At 43.0% G+C, this 15,000-nt stretch overlaps 1 protein-coding gene across 1 annotated transcript in view; it reads left to right on the top strand.

Moving 5' to 3' along the window:
• Window positions 1-15,000, top strand: part of LOC123759432 (putative neural-cadherin 2) — a gene marked incomplete in the record, with an annotated part of 421,093 nt that overhangs the window by 59,257 nt on the left and 346,836 nt on the right.

The following is a 15,000-nucleotide window of genomic DNA, read 5'->3' as shown; positions in this document are numbered from 1 at the left end:
CATAAACTACCCTATTCTACACCAGCACCATAAACCACCCTATTCTACACCATCACCATAAACTACCCTATTCTACACCATCACCATAAACTACCCTATTCTAGCACCAGCACCATAAACCACCCTATTCTACACCATCAACTATCAACGAACTACGGTCATAATTTCTTCAACACAGCACAACCTCACGAGATTCTGCCGGAAGTGCTTCACTTCCGGCGGAAGACTCAGGAGCCGCTGACACGATAGCGAGACGAGAGATTCCAGGCCCCTTGTCGAGCTGGACCCTCAAGCACTCTCCTGGCCCGAGCCTGGATGGCGTCTGCTGGATGGTGCTATCTCTGGCTCGCTAGCGTCTGCTGGCTGGCGCTATCTTGCTCGCTAGCTCGATAGCGTCTGCTGGATGGCGCTATCTCTGGCTCGATGGCGTCTGCTGGACAGCGCTATCTCTGGTTCGCTAGCTCGATAGCGTCTACTGGATGGCGCTATCTCTGGTTCACTAGCTCGATAGCGTCTGCTGGACGGCGCTATCTCTGGTTCACTAGCTCGATAGCGTCTGCTGGATGGCGCAATCTCTGGCTCGCTAGCTCGATAGCGTCTACTGGACGGCGCTATTTCTGGCTCGCTAGCTCGATAGCGTCTGCTGGATGGCGCTATCTCTGGCTCGCTAGCTCGATAGCGTCTGCTGGGTGGCGCTATCTCTGGCTCGATAGCGTCTGCTGGCTGGTGCTATCTCTGCCTCGCTTGCTCGATAGCGTCTACTGGATTGCGCTATCTCTGGCTCGCTAGCTCGCTAGCGTCTGCTGGCTGGGGCTATCTGAAGCTTTTCAGCTGGATATCGTCTTCTAGACGTCAGACTCTGAGGTTAGCCAGGTAATATAACTGGAGTCGGCCGGAACACAGACGAGTATGGATACAAATGTCTCACTGGAGACTGTCCCCCCCCCCCCCCCCGAGCTCTATTGTATAGAATGGGAGAATGTTGGCCTCGCCTTAAGGGGTCTTGGGTTTGATGCCCCTTGATGGAGCTGTTCCGTCAAGCTGAGTTTCTCCGACTGCTTTCATCAACCATTCCACTGCCTTCATCAACCATTCCACTGCCTTCATCCACTGCCCTGTGGCACAGCCTATTTTGTTTACTTTCCGTGTCCAGGGGGGTCTGTGTCTACGAGGTCTGTCTTTCTGTGTCTACGAAGTCTGTTCACGAGGTCTGTGTCGTGGACAGACCTCCTGGACCTATCGGGTGGATTTACCAGGCTATTGTATCCTAGTGAAACACAATATTAAGCTTATTTAGAAGCGTATCAGCGATTATAGTTATTTAAATTTTTTGTAGCCCAAGCATCAATAAAATGAGGTTTTAGAGATAAGGTTTCAGAACGCTTTCAGATAAGCGGAAAGTTTGTACCAACCTATGAAATTTGGTGTTAATTCTATACAAATTTAGAAACTCATTGGTTAATTTTCCGCGGCAAGTCAGTATCTAATTAGCGGAGATGAAAGTGGTGAGATTGTAATTGAAAAATCTTTGATGTATGAAACAGCTTGATATCAGCCCCCATGTGGGATATCACGGGGGATTTACCTAGGGATACATCATTAAATCACGAGGGATTAACGTTTCGATTTTACAGTAAACCACAATCAATTATCCTGAGGATTTTTCAGTAAACCACGGTGAATTAACCTGAGTATTTTTCAGTTAACCACTGTGGTTAACTGAAAAAATATTAACCTGATTAAGATTAACCTGAGGATTTTTCAGTAAACCACTAGGGATTAACTTGAAGATTTTTCAGTTAACCACGAGGGATTAACCTGGGGATTTTTCGGTAAACTACGAGGGATTAACCTGTCGATTTTTTTCAGTAAATCACAAGGAATTAACCTGCCAATTTTTCAGTAAACCACGAGAGATTAACCTGGCGATATATCAGGACATCACTGGGAATAAACCTGGCAATATATCAGAATATCTCGAGGGATTAGTCTGTCGATATATCAGGTTATCACGGGGGGATTAACATGTCGATATATCATCATATCACAGGGGATTAATCTGACGAACTTGTATTGATATCACGAGCGATTAACCATGCGATATTTTAGTGGACATATTACTTTTATCAACGCATCATACACTAATGATAGCACTTATAACAACTATTGAGTGAACGTACAAAAACGTACCGTTGTGCTCCTTAAAAATTACCGTTTCGTACAACGGGAATACTCTAAAATGGCTTCCTAAAAAGTGGAATAGGTCCTATGCAACCCTTACCTATCTTAGGCCTAAATAAGCATTCCTAGGCCTAATGTGCGCTATATTAGATGCAATTGTGTTATATAATATATGTAATCAACCAAGTATATGTAATCAACCAAGTATATGTAATCAATCAAGTATATGTAATCAATCAAGTATATGTAATCAACCAAGTATATGTAATCAATCAAGTATATGTAATCAACCAAGTATATGTAATCAACCAAGTATATGTAATCAATCAAGTATATGTAATCAATCAAGTATATGTAATCAACCAAGTATATGTAATCAACCAAGTATATGTAATCAACCAAGTATATGTAATCAACCAAGTATATGTAATCAACCAAGTATATGTAATCAACCAAGTATATGTAATCAATCAAGTATATGTAATCAATCAAGTATATGTAATCAACCAAGTATATGTAATCAACCAAGTATATGTAATCAATCAAGTATATGTAATCAACCAAGTATATGTAATCAACCAAGTATATGTAATCAACCAAGTATATGTAATCAACCAAGTATATGTAATCAATCAAGTATATGTAATATATGTAGTCAACCTGGGCCTAGAAATTTCTACATTTGGTTGTTGCTTTTTTCTTGTACGTTGTTTTGAATTAATTACACAAAAGGTGTCTTTTTTGGGGCGTAACATTAACTTTGTTATCCTTTTCTGGAACGTAAACAATGTCTTTATTGGATGTCAGGCTGACTTTTATTAGGCAGGAGTAAAGCCATCACTGTTATCTAGATGCCCTGGATATCAACTTATGTGAAAGTGATCATTTGTAGGGACTTAAAACCAGCGGAAATGTTCAATTGGCCAGTTAAGAATATTCCAGCTTTGTGCCTTGAAAACTAAGAATATTCCAGCTTTGTGCCTTGAAAACTAAGAATATTCCAGCTTTGTGCCTTGAAAACTTCCTTGGTTGACTTGGTAGCGTGTGTGAGGTCATTGTCCTGCCTCGCGCCAACGGAGGCTTGAGGCATTTGGTTGGATCTGGGCAAGAGACCTCGTGGGTAACCTACCCTACACTGTGAGTGTGTGGGTAAGAACGCCCCAAGCGGTTTCAAGAGTCAATATGGGTAGGGGTCTGCTGGCAGAGAGGTAAGGAACTTGCTCACCGGAGTCACCCGGTGTCTAATTTACCCTGATGTAAGGAAACAAATCAGTGCGCAGGTCTATTTTCCGAAACACACCCCAATCACGGTAAAGTCATTACCTACACACACACGCAGTTGGGATTGGTTCAAGGCTTTCCCGACGACCCCCTTGCTGGCTGTCGCCCTCAGACCTGCCTTCTGGGGTCCTTGGTCTCTCTCTCTCTCTCTCTCTCTCTCTCTCTCTCTCTCTCTCTCTCTCTCTCTCTCTCTCTCTCTCTCTCTCTCTCTCTCTCTCTCTCTCTCTCTCCCCTTTACGACATCATCTCTTCCTCCACTCTCTTCTCCTTATATACGACCTGTACTCGTCTTACCAAATATAACTTAGAATTAATGATATATATATATATGTTTTAGAGTAAAAGAAAATTCCTCGGTCTGTACATTCGCCAAAGACCTCAGCATTCACATACAACATATAATCAAACAAATATTCAGAATAGTTGACTTACTCTACTCCCTCACACTTCTCCTCCCTCACTATATTACTTAATCCATCATCTTATATGTGCATGGGGGTCAACTCCCCCCCCCACCCCCACAAGCCTAGCATCTCGCGTCATCTCCCAGCAAAAAATAATATATCAGAACTATAGCACATCTCTGTCTTTGATACACAAGTAGCCCTCTTCACACGCTGAGCGTATACGCTCTGTATTCATATACTTTTTTATACATTACAAAACTCCCTGTGCTGCTGTACTCGCCCTGACTTGAAACTGAATCCGAGCAATCACACACACGAGGACTGGTCTCTTGGGACTGGTGTCAATCACCAAAGACTGAGTGAGGGTCTTTGACGTCCCGCGAGTCCGTCTTGGTCTGTGTGAACGTGCCATACAGATGAAGGGGGAAGAGATGATATATGGAACTCACTTCCTAATGAAGTATAGAAATGCACAACAATTACAATGTGTAAAAGTTAGAAAGGATCGTATTTCCTCATTATTGTTCCCAATCCTATTGTTATTCTGGTATTGCAATATGCTGAACGACACCCTCTGGGTGAGGGAGATTTGGTGTACGTGTGAGAATGTGAAGGGTATATATATATATATATATATATATATATATATATATATATATATATATATATATATATATATATATATATATATATAATGTTGTTGAATATGACCGAAAGGGTAAGATTAATGATTCTAACACGAATCTTCTCAATATTTCTTACGTTTTTCTTCACTGTCGGAGGTAATTGAAAAATTAACTCTCCACAGTTCATTTTCTCATTTTTATTTATGGTCTGACGCCTAAAAGCGTTTCGCAAGGACTTCTCACATTTTCAAAGACAGAGTTTTACGCACATCATTTCATGCTTATATTCTATTTTGGGTGAGGTGATATGACACAAATGTTTTTGCATGAACTGACAAAAGACAGAACACGAATCAATGGGTATATTGCATATTTGCTGTTTCTATATTGCTATATTACTCTTGCTGCTTCTATGTTGGTTCGGGGTCTTGAGAATATAGAATATAGTAATATGTTAATTGGCTGTTGATTGCTGGTGTTGACTTTTTGATGTGTAGTGCCTCGCTGATGTCGAGTCTCCTGCTATCGCTGTATCTATCGATGATTTCTGTGTTGCTTGTTAAGATTTCTCTGGTGATGGTCTGGTTGTGAGAGGAGATTATATGTTACTTGATGGAGCCCTGTTGTTTATGCATTGTTAATCGCCTAGAAAGTCACGTTGTTGTCTTGCCTATATACTGAGATCTTTGGGGCTGGCAGTCCCCAAGTGGGCATGTGAAGGCATAGACGATGTTGGTTTCCTTTCAGGCGTTCTGTTTGGTGTCTGGAGAGTTCTTCATGAGTAGGTTTGCCAACCTACTCATGATTAGACATCCCACATTCCTTCCCCCCGTCCCATCCCAAATCTTATCCTGGTCCCTTCCAAGTGCTATATAGTCGTAATGGCTTGGCGCTTTCCCGTGATGTCGAGTCCCCTTTCCCCTTTCTGCGTCTTCTCTTACAAGTTCCCAGCACACCCGGAATTCAGTTAGAGAAGGAGCCAGCACAGGCAGGAGACGGAAGGAGAGGGAAGGAGCTGGGAGAATGAGGGGTCCTTGGAGAGGAAGGAGTACTGGGAGTAGGAGGGGTGCTGGGAGACGGGGAGGGGGGTGCTGGGAGAGGTAGGGGGGGGGAAGGTGAAGTTGAATTAGGAGACACATCTCGAATGCGCTCGTAAAGGGGGGAACATTTTCTCGGTGACTCGAAGTTTTAAAAAGGACTGTTGATCTACGATTTTGGGGGAAGATCCTTGAGAACTCTGCTTGTATATGAGTATAATAGAGGCACATTACGGAGCTCCTGAGTGCGTCAGTAAAGGCTCCAGATTCGTGAGGAGAAGAATGGTGCAGTTCTCATGTCACTCCTTTGCATTCCTCTCTGGTAATTAATTCATGTTCCATCTAAGGAGCGAAATTGAAGTTCAGAGCCTGTGTCACTCGGCTCAAGATTAACAATGCTGCTGTCAGCTCCATCTGCCGCGCCTTCTTTCACTCTCGATTTTTCAGTTTGTTATTAAATGGGCGAGTTTTTTAGTATATATATATATATATATATATATATATATATATATATATATATATATATATATATATATATATATATATGACAGTGTCAGACCACAGATATATGACTCCTTCTGAAGATGTATTAATATACGAAAGTACTTAAGGAAATTCCTGTTTCAATTTTCCTCCGTGGTCTGACACTGTCACATTTTTAATCACATGTTTATTTTCGTGATATACACACACACACACACACACACACACACACACACACACACACACACACACACACACACACACACACACACACACACACACACACACACACATATATATATATATATGTATATATATATATATATATATATATATATATATATATATATATATATATATATATATATATATATCAGGTCGTCGATATATATCGACGTCAGGTCTTCGTCAGAGCGAGCCTCAGTCCTGGAGCTGGAGCTTATTAACCAAGCTCCATCTCCAGATTAATTGATGAAGATTAGCCACCGAAGAGGTGGCACGGGCACGACTAGCCCGTAAGTGGTAGATATTTTGGAGTGAATGTGACCTTTGGTCGTGATAGGACATACTGTGTGCTCAGCTCGCATTTAAATCGTCAGTCCTTAATGTGGCTGCTATAGTACTGGAGGATTTATTTTATTTACTATTTATACATATATACTTCGTGTGTATCATCACCTTCGCTCCCTCGACCCACCAGTTGAAAGGGGCGTCAATTTTCCCCGCCTCCGGGGCGAGATGAGGGCTTCGTCCCATTATTCTCTCGCTGTGTGTTCGCGATTAGACCCATTATCTTAAAACATTTCGCTAATGGCTTCATTTGACTACAATTCATTCCGTGCTTGACTCAAACTAAGCTGCTCATTAAAGCCAATGTTTCCTAATTAAACGTTTCTCTCTCTCCCTTTTCTTGCCAGGTGAGGAAAGGTGGACTTGACAGGCGATTCTGACTAGGGTGAGAAGGTGAAACTGGCTGAAGGTAGGTGCACTGCTTCGGTGTTGTGATCTGCTGTGTTTACGGTGATCAGCTGTGTTTACGGTGATCAGCTGTGTTTACGGTGGTCAGCTGTGTTTACTGTGGTCAGCTGTGTTTACTGTGGTCAGCTGTGTTTACGGTGATCAGCTGTGTTTACGGTGATCAGCTGTGATTACTGTGATCAGCTGTGTTTACGGTGATCAGCTGTGATTACTGTGATCAGCTGTGTTTACGGTGATCAGCTGTGATTACTGTGATCAGCTGTGATTACTGTGATCAGCTGTGATTACTGTGATCAGCTGTGTTTACGGTGATCAGCTGTGTTTACTGTAGTCAGCTGTGTTTACGGTGATCAGCTGTGTTTAATGTGATCAGCTGTGTTTACGGTGATCAGCTGTGTTTACTGTGGTCAGCTGTGTTTAATGTGATCAGCTGTGTTTAATGTGATCAGCTGTGTTTACTATTTGCGTCTACAGAATCGAGCTATTAGCTCTTGGACCCCGCCTTTCTAACCAATCTATTTTTCCTCTATTATCTACTACTTATATCTAACACATATACAGACACGCAACACCCAGGCAACAGGTCAGCCAATCAACCAGTCAGGCAACAGGCCAATCAGTCAACCAGTCAGGCAACAGGCCAACCAATCAACCAACTAGGTAACAAGTCAGCCAATTAACCATCACCCAGTCAGGCTGTATTTAACTTCTGGAAAATATAACTGTATCAACAGAAAACAGTCTTAAAGTCTGACCTTTCAGAGAGCTCCTGCCTCTAGGGCACGTCTCTCCAGCCAATTAGAGTCAACAAACAACAACATCCGGGTAACTTCTCAACAGTAAATCTATATACAGTAATTTAAACGGGAAAAATATATCAGAAATATAAATAACATTAAACACTGAATTCAGCCATTCACCGTATCCCCAACACTATACTGAGCCATTCACCGTATCTCCAACACTATACTTAGCCATTCACCGTATCTCCAACACTATACTTAGCCATTCACCGTATCTCCAACACTATACTTAGCCATTCACCGTATCTCCAACACTATACTTAGCCATTCACCGTATCCCCAACACTATACTTAGCCATTCACCGTATCTCCAACACTATACTTAGCCATTCACCGTATCTCCAACACTATACTTAGCCATTCACCGTATCCCCAACACTATACTTAGCCATTCACCGTATCTCCAACACTATACTTAGCCATTCACCGTATCTCCAACACTATACTTAGCCATTCACCGTATCTCCAACACTATACTTAGCCATTCACCGTATCTCCAACACTATACTTAGCCGTTCACCGTATCCCCAACACTATACTCATTCACCATATCTCCAACACTATACTTAGCCATTCACCGTATCTCCAACACTATACTTAGCCATTCACCGTATCCCCAACACTATACTTAGCCATTCACCGTATCTCCAACACTATACTTAGCCATTCACTGTATCTCCAACACTATACTTAGCCATTCACCGTATCTCCAACACTATACTTAGCCATTCACCGTATCCCCAACACTATACTCATTCACCATATCTCCAACACTATACTTAGCCATTCACCGTATCTCCAACACTATATTCAGTCATTCACCATATCTCCAACACTATACTTAGCCATTCACCGTATCTCCAACACTATACTTAGCCATTCACCATATCTCCAACACTATACTTAGCCATTCACCGTATCTCCAACACTATACTCAGTCATTCACCGTATCTCCAACACTATACTCACCATAACAATCACCATAACACTCACCATAACAATCATACAACCCGCACAATAATCCTGTTTACATTGAGTGGTTTTAATAAAATAATAATTACTACAATTGATATATAATTTTAATATTATTATATATAATAAATATATATATAATTAAGCAAATGTTTATAACTTAACAATTCAATCATAAAATTTTAAAACAAAAAAGTTAGAATGCAATTAGCATAGTTTGCTATACACACGTAATTGAATTACGAATGGTTGTTAGGGTAGGGCTCTAGCTCCCGGTCCCCAGTCGGAACCTGTTGATCGATAATGATCAGGAGAAAGCGTTTAGTATGACGGTGTAGCACTAGGATATGAGGACAGGATTAGAGCTGGGATATGAGGACAGGATTAGAGCTGGGATATGAGGACAGGATTAGAGCTGGGATATGAGGACAGTATTAGAGCTGGAGTATGAGGACAGTATTAGAGCTGGAATATGAGGACAGGATTAGAGCTGGGATATGAGGACAGGATTAGAGCTGGGATATGAGGACAAGATTAGAGCTGGGATATGAGGACAGGATTAGAGCTGGGATATGAGGACAGGATTAGAGCTGGGATATGAGGACAGAATTAGAGCTGGGATATGAGGACAGGATTAGAGCTGGGATATGAGGACAGGATTAGAGCTGGAATATGAGGACAGGATTAGAACTGGGATATGAGGACAGGATTAGAGCTGGAATATGAGGACAGGATTAGAGCTAAAATATGAGGACAGGATTAGAGCTGAGATATGAGGACAGGATTAGAGCTGGAATATGAGGACAGGATTAGAGCTGGAATATGTGGACAGGATTAGAGCTAGAATATGTGGACAGGATTAGAGCTGGAATATGTGGACAGGATTAGAGCTGGAATACGAGGACAGGATTAGAGCTGGAATATGAAGACAGGATTAGAGCTGGACTATGAGGACAGGATTAGAGCTGGGATATGAGGACAGGATTAGAGCTGGAATATGAGGACAGGATTAGAGCTGGGATATGAGGACAGGATTAGAGCTAGAATATGTGGACAGGATTAGAGCTGGAATATGTGGACAGGATTAGAGCTGGAATACGAGGACAGGATTAGAGCTGGAATATGAAGACAGGATTAGAGCTGGAATATGAGGACAGGATTAGAGCTGGGATATGAGGACAGGATTAGAGCTGGAATATGAGGACAGGATTAGAGCTGGAATATGTGGACAGGATTAGAGCTAGAATATGTGGACAGGATTAGAGCTGGAATATCTGGACAGGATTAGAGCTGGAATACGAGGACAGGATTAGAGCTGGAATATGAGGACAGGATTAGAGCTGGAATATGAGGACTGTATTAGAGCTGGAATATGAGGACAGGATTAGAGCTGGAATATGAGGACAGGATTAGAGCTGGGATATGAGGACAGGATTAGAGCTGGAATATGAGGACAGGATTAGAGCTGGGATATGAGCACAGGATTAGAACTGGGATATGAGGACAGGATTAGAACTGGGATATGAGGACAGGATTAGAGCTGGAATACGAGGACAGGATTAGAGCTGGAATATGAGGACAGGATTCGAGCTGGGATATGAATATGGAGTGAAATTACGTTGACTAAACAGCTGGGACTAACGGGGGATTTGGACGAGGATTTTGAAAGACGTCCTAGGTGTAATCCCTGCTAGGAATACATAGCTAGGTGTAATCCCTGCTAGGAATACATAGCTAGGTGTAATCCATGCTAGGAATACATAGCTAGGTGTAATCCCTGCTAGGAATACATAGCTAGGTGTAATCCCTGCTAGGAATACATAGCTAGGTGTAATCCATGCTAGGAATACATAGCTAGGTGTAATCCATGCTAGGGGATTTTCGTAAGATTTAAATATCTATTATTTTGGCCTTAAGGGTCGAAATACTGGGTATGTCATGCATATGGTTGAAGAACACGAATAACAGTAGAATAACATTATGAAGAACATTCGCAACGCTGACATCGTCGCAAAACACACACACGCAACACTCACGCACGCACACGCACACACACACACACACACACACACACACGTGTGTGTATCAACCTTCCACTGTGTGTAGGTGGTGGGTTTCTTGAGTGCCAAGATACAGCACAGTTAAGTGACTACAGAGTGAACACGGCGACGGTGAGTGACCACAGAGTGAACAAGACGACGGTGAGTGACCACAGAGTGAACAAAGCGACGATGAGTGACCACAGAGTGAACAAGACGACAGTGAGTGACCACAGAGTGAACAAAGCGACGATGAGTGACCGCAGAGTGAACAAAGCGACGATGAGTGACCACAGAGTGAACAAAGCAACGGTGAGTGACCACAGAGTGAACAAAGCGACGGTGAGTGACCTCAGAGTGAACAAGGCGACGGCGAGTGACCACAGAGTGAACAAAGCGACGATGAGTGACCAGAGTGAACAAAGCGACGGTAAGTGACCACAGAGTGAGCGCAATAAGCGCCATATATGGTATAAGCCTGTCTGGAATTAAACTCTTGGGACGGAAAATTAACTTGGCTAAGCAAAGAGCTAAGCGTATGAAGCGTGTTTTATTTTAATGGCTTGAAATCATTGTTTAATTAATGGTTAATTAAAATGCTTTCAGTTATTAAAAAATTATGGTTATTTGATTATATTCATATTAATGAATTTTTATTCTACACAGGTGATATAATTTTCAATAAATCTGGGTGTGTGTGTGTGTACTCACCTAATTGTGCTTGCGGGGGTTGAGCTTTGTCTCTGGTCCCGCCTCTCAACTGTCAATCAACTGGTGTACAGATTCCTGAGCCTACTGGGCTCTATCATATCTACATTTGAAACTGTGTATGGAGTCAGCCTCCACCACATCACTTTCTAGTGCATTCCATTTACTAACTACTCTGACACTGAAAACATTCTTTCTAATGTCTCTGTGGCTAATGATTTGGGTACTAAGTTTCCACCTGTGTCCCCTTGTTCGTGTTCCACCCGTGCTGAAGAGTTTGTCTTTGTCCACCCTGTCAATTCCCCTAAGAATTTTGTAGGTGGCTATCATGTCTCCCCTTTCTCTTCTGTTTTCCAGGGACGTGATGTTCAACTCCTTCAGTTTTTTCTCGTAGCTCATACCTCTCAGTTCCGGGACAAGTCTGGTGGCATATCGGTGAATCTTCCCTAACTTTGTCTTGTGTTTAACTAGATATGGACTCCAGGCTGGAGCTGCGTATTCCAGGATTGGTCTGACATAAGTGGTATACAGGGTCCTACATACAGTCCTACACGTGTGTGTGTGTGTGTGTGTGTGTGTGTGTGTGTGTGTGTGTGTGTGTGTGTGTGTGTGTGTGTGTGTGTGTGTGTGCGCGTGCGCGCGCGCGCACACTCACCGATATGGACTGTTGAACCACAAAAAAGTTCCTGTTTGCTACTATAATGTTGTAGAGGCCGAAAAAGCTGAAACCAGTCCTTTCCTCGTAGCTCAGTCCTCTTAGTTCGGGGACCTGTTTGATAGCTAACCTTTTAGACTTTTTGTAATGCTGCTTTTTTCAAGGGGAATTCGACACTGTAGGCACATGTTGAACTATTAAATTTATTTTGGTTTATACATCCTTCACCTCAAGGGGGTGCATCTAGATGAGTACATTTAGGGGAGTACATCTAGGGACTACATCTAGGGGAGTACATCTAGGGGAGTACATCTAGGGGAGTACATCTAGGGGAGTACATCTAGGGGAGTACATCTAGGGACTACATGTAGGGGAGTACTTCTAGGGACTACATCTAGGGGAGTACATCTAGGGGAGTACATCTAGGGGAGTACATCTAGGGGAGTACATCTAGGGGAGTACATCTAGGGACTACATGTAGGGGAGTACTTCTAGGGACTACATCTAGGGGAGTACATCTAGGGACTACATCTAGGGGAGTACATCTAGGGACTACATCTAGGGGAGTACATCTAGGGGAGCACATCTAGGGACTACATCTAGGGGAGTACATCTAGGGGAGTACATCTACGGGAGTATATCTACGGGAGTACATCTAGGGGAGTACATCTAGGGGAGTACATCTAGGGTAGTACATCTAGGGACTACATCTAGGGGAGTACATCTAGGGGAGTACATCTAGGGACTACATCTAGGGGAGTACATCTAGGGGAGTACATCTAGGGGAGTACATCTACGGGAGTATATCTACGGGAGTACATCTAGGGAGTACATCTAGGGAGTACATCTAGGGAGTACTCACAAAGTGTATGAAGAATGTGTACAACATTCAGTGGGTGAACATGGAATCCTTTCTCTGAAGACAGGACACAACACTCAAGACAGGACCCACCACTCAAGACAGGACCCACCACTTAAGACAGGACCCACCACTCAAGACAGGACCCACCACTCAAGACAGGACCCACCACTCAAGACAGGACCCACCACTTAAGACAGGACCCACCACTCAAGACAGGACCCACCACTTAAGACAGGACCTACCACTTAAGACAGGACCCACCACTTAAGACAGGACCCAACACTCAAGACAGGACCCAACACTCAAGACAGGACCCACCACTTAAGACAGGACCCACCACTTAAGACAGGACCCACCACTTAAGACAGGACCCACCACTTAAGACAGGACCTACCACTTAAGACAGGACCCACCACTTAAGACAGGACCCACCACTTAAGACAGGACCCACCACTTAAGACAGGACCCACCACTTAAGACAGGACCCACCACTTAAGACAGGACCCACCACTTAAGACAGGACCCACCACTTAAGACAGGACCTACCACTTAAGACAGGACCCACCACTTAAGACAGGACCCAACACTCAAGACAGGACCCACCACTCAAGACAGGACCCACCACTTAAGACAGGACCCACCACTCAAGACAGGACCCACCACTCAAGACAGGACCCACCACTCAAGACAGGACCCACCACTTAAGACAGGACCCACCACTCAAGACAGGACCCACCACTCAAGACAGGACCCACCACTCAAGACAGGACCCACCACTCAAGACAGGACCCACCACTCAAGACAGGACCCACCACTCAAGACAGGACCCACCACTCAAGACAGGACCTACCACTCAAGACAGGACCCACCACTCAAGACAGGACCCACCACTTAAGACAGGACCCACCACTCAAGACAGGACCCACCACTCAAGACAGGACCCACCACTCAAGACAGGACCCACCACTCAAGACAGGACCCACCACTCAAGACAGGACCCACCACTCAAGACAGGACCCACCACTTAAGACAGGACCCACCACTCAAGACAGGACCCACCACTCAAGACAGGACCCACCACTCAAGACAGGACCCACCACTCAAGACAGGACCCACCACTCAAGACAGGACCCGGTCCGGTTTATTCACTTATCCTCATGATTTGGGTGAGGTTGTTCCCTCACAGAGCTGGGAAGTGAAGGTACTCTCTCAATAAAGAATATGAATCTGATATATTCTTAGTTCGTTTAAAGTTTGGATAATCCATTATTTAGGGATTTAAACTTACGACAAAGTAGTTTTTTTATGGATTTTGTGTAAAAAGCCTCATCTTGTAAGTGACGGTTGATAAACTAATCCTTAGTTTAGGATTAGTTTGAGGATTAGTTTATCAACATATTGTCAACATTCTTAATAAACATTTTAAGGAATTTTTCCCAAGTTTTTATTCATAAATTTTGCAATCATTTAGATTACCACCTCGAGCGTGATTCAGCTGCGCCTCGCCACGTTTTCTATGAGCGGCTGAATAACAGAAGTTAAGCGACTTTGCCTCGTTTTTTTTCGAATTTTGAGAAAATATAATACAAAATATTATGTGAAGTTTAATGAAATATAATACAAAAAATGCATAGAGAGTTCAGGACGCCATTATTATATAAAAAAATATATTAAAGAAAAATTAATAAAAAGATACAAACCTCTACTTTTGAAGTACCAACAAAAAAAAAGGGTCTTTTATGTGTTCTGATATTTACCGTGGGTATTATTAGTGTCATATTGCGCAGTAATTGGCTCGGTCATATAAAAAAGGCCGGACCATTACAGCGAACTATGCATAACTATTTAAGCAGTTTCCACTCCGATATTTAAGACATAACTACTGCCAGCTGGGTCGTTAAAGGGGCCCCCCAATTTACCGTGTATGTGCCTTCATGTATTCTTTCATTACACACACACACACACACA

Source organism: Procambarus clarkii, chromosome 32 (genome assembly GCF_040958095.1).
Source record: "Procambarus clarkii isolate CNS0578487 chromosome 32, FALCON_Pclarkii_2.0, whole genome shotgun sequence".
Classification (NCBI taxonomy): domain Eukaryota; kingdom Metazoa; phylum Arthropoda; class Malacostraca; order Decapoda; family Cambaridae; genus Procambarus; species Procambarus clarkii.
Note: the sequence above shows the minus strand (reverse complement) of the source record. Positions and strands in the feature narration are given on the sequence as shown.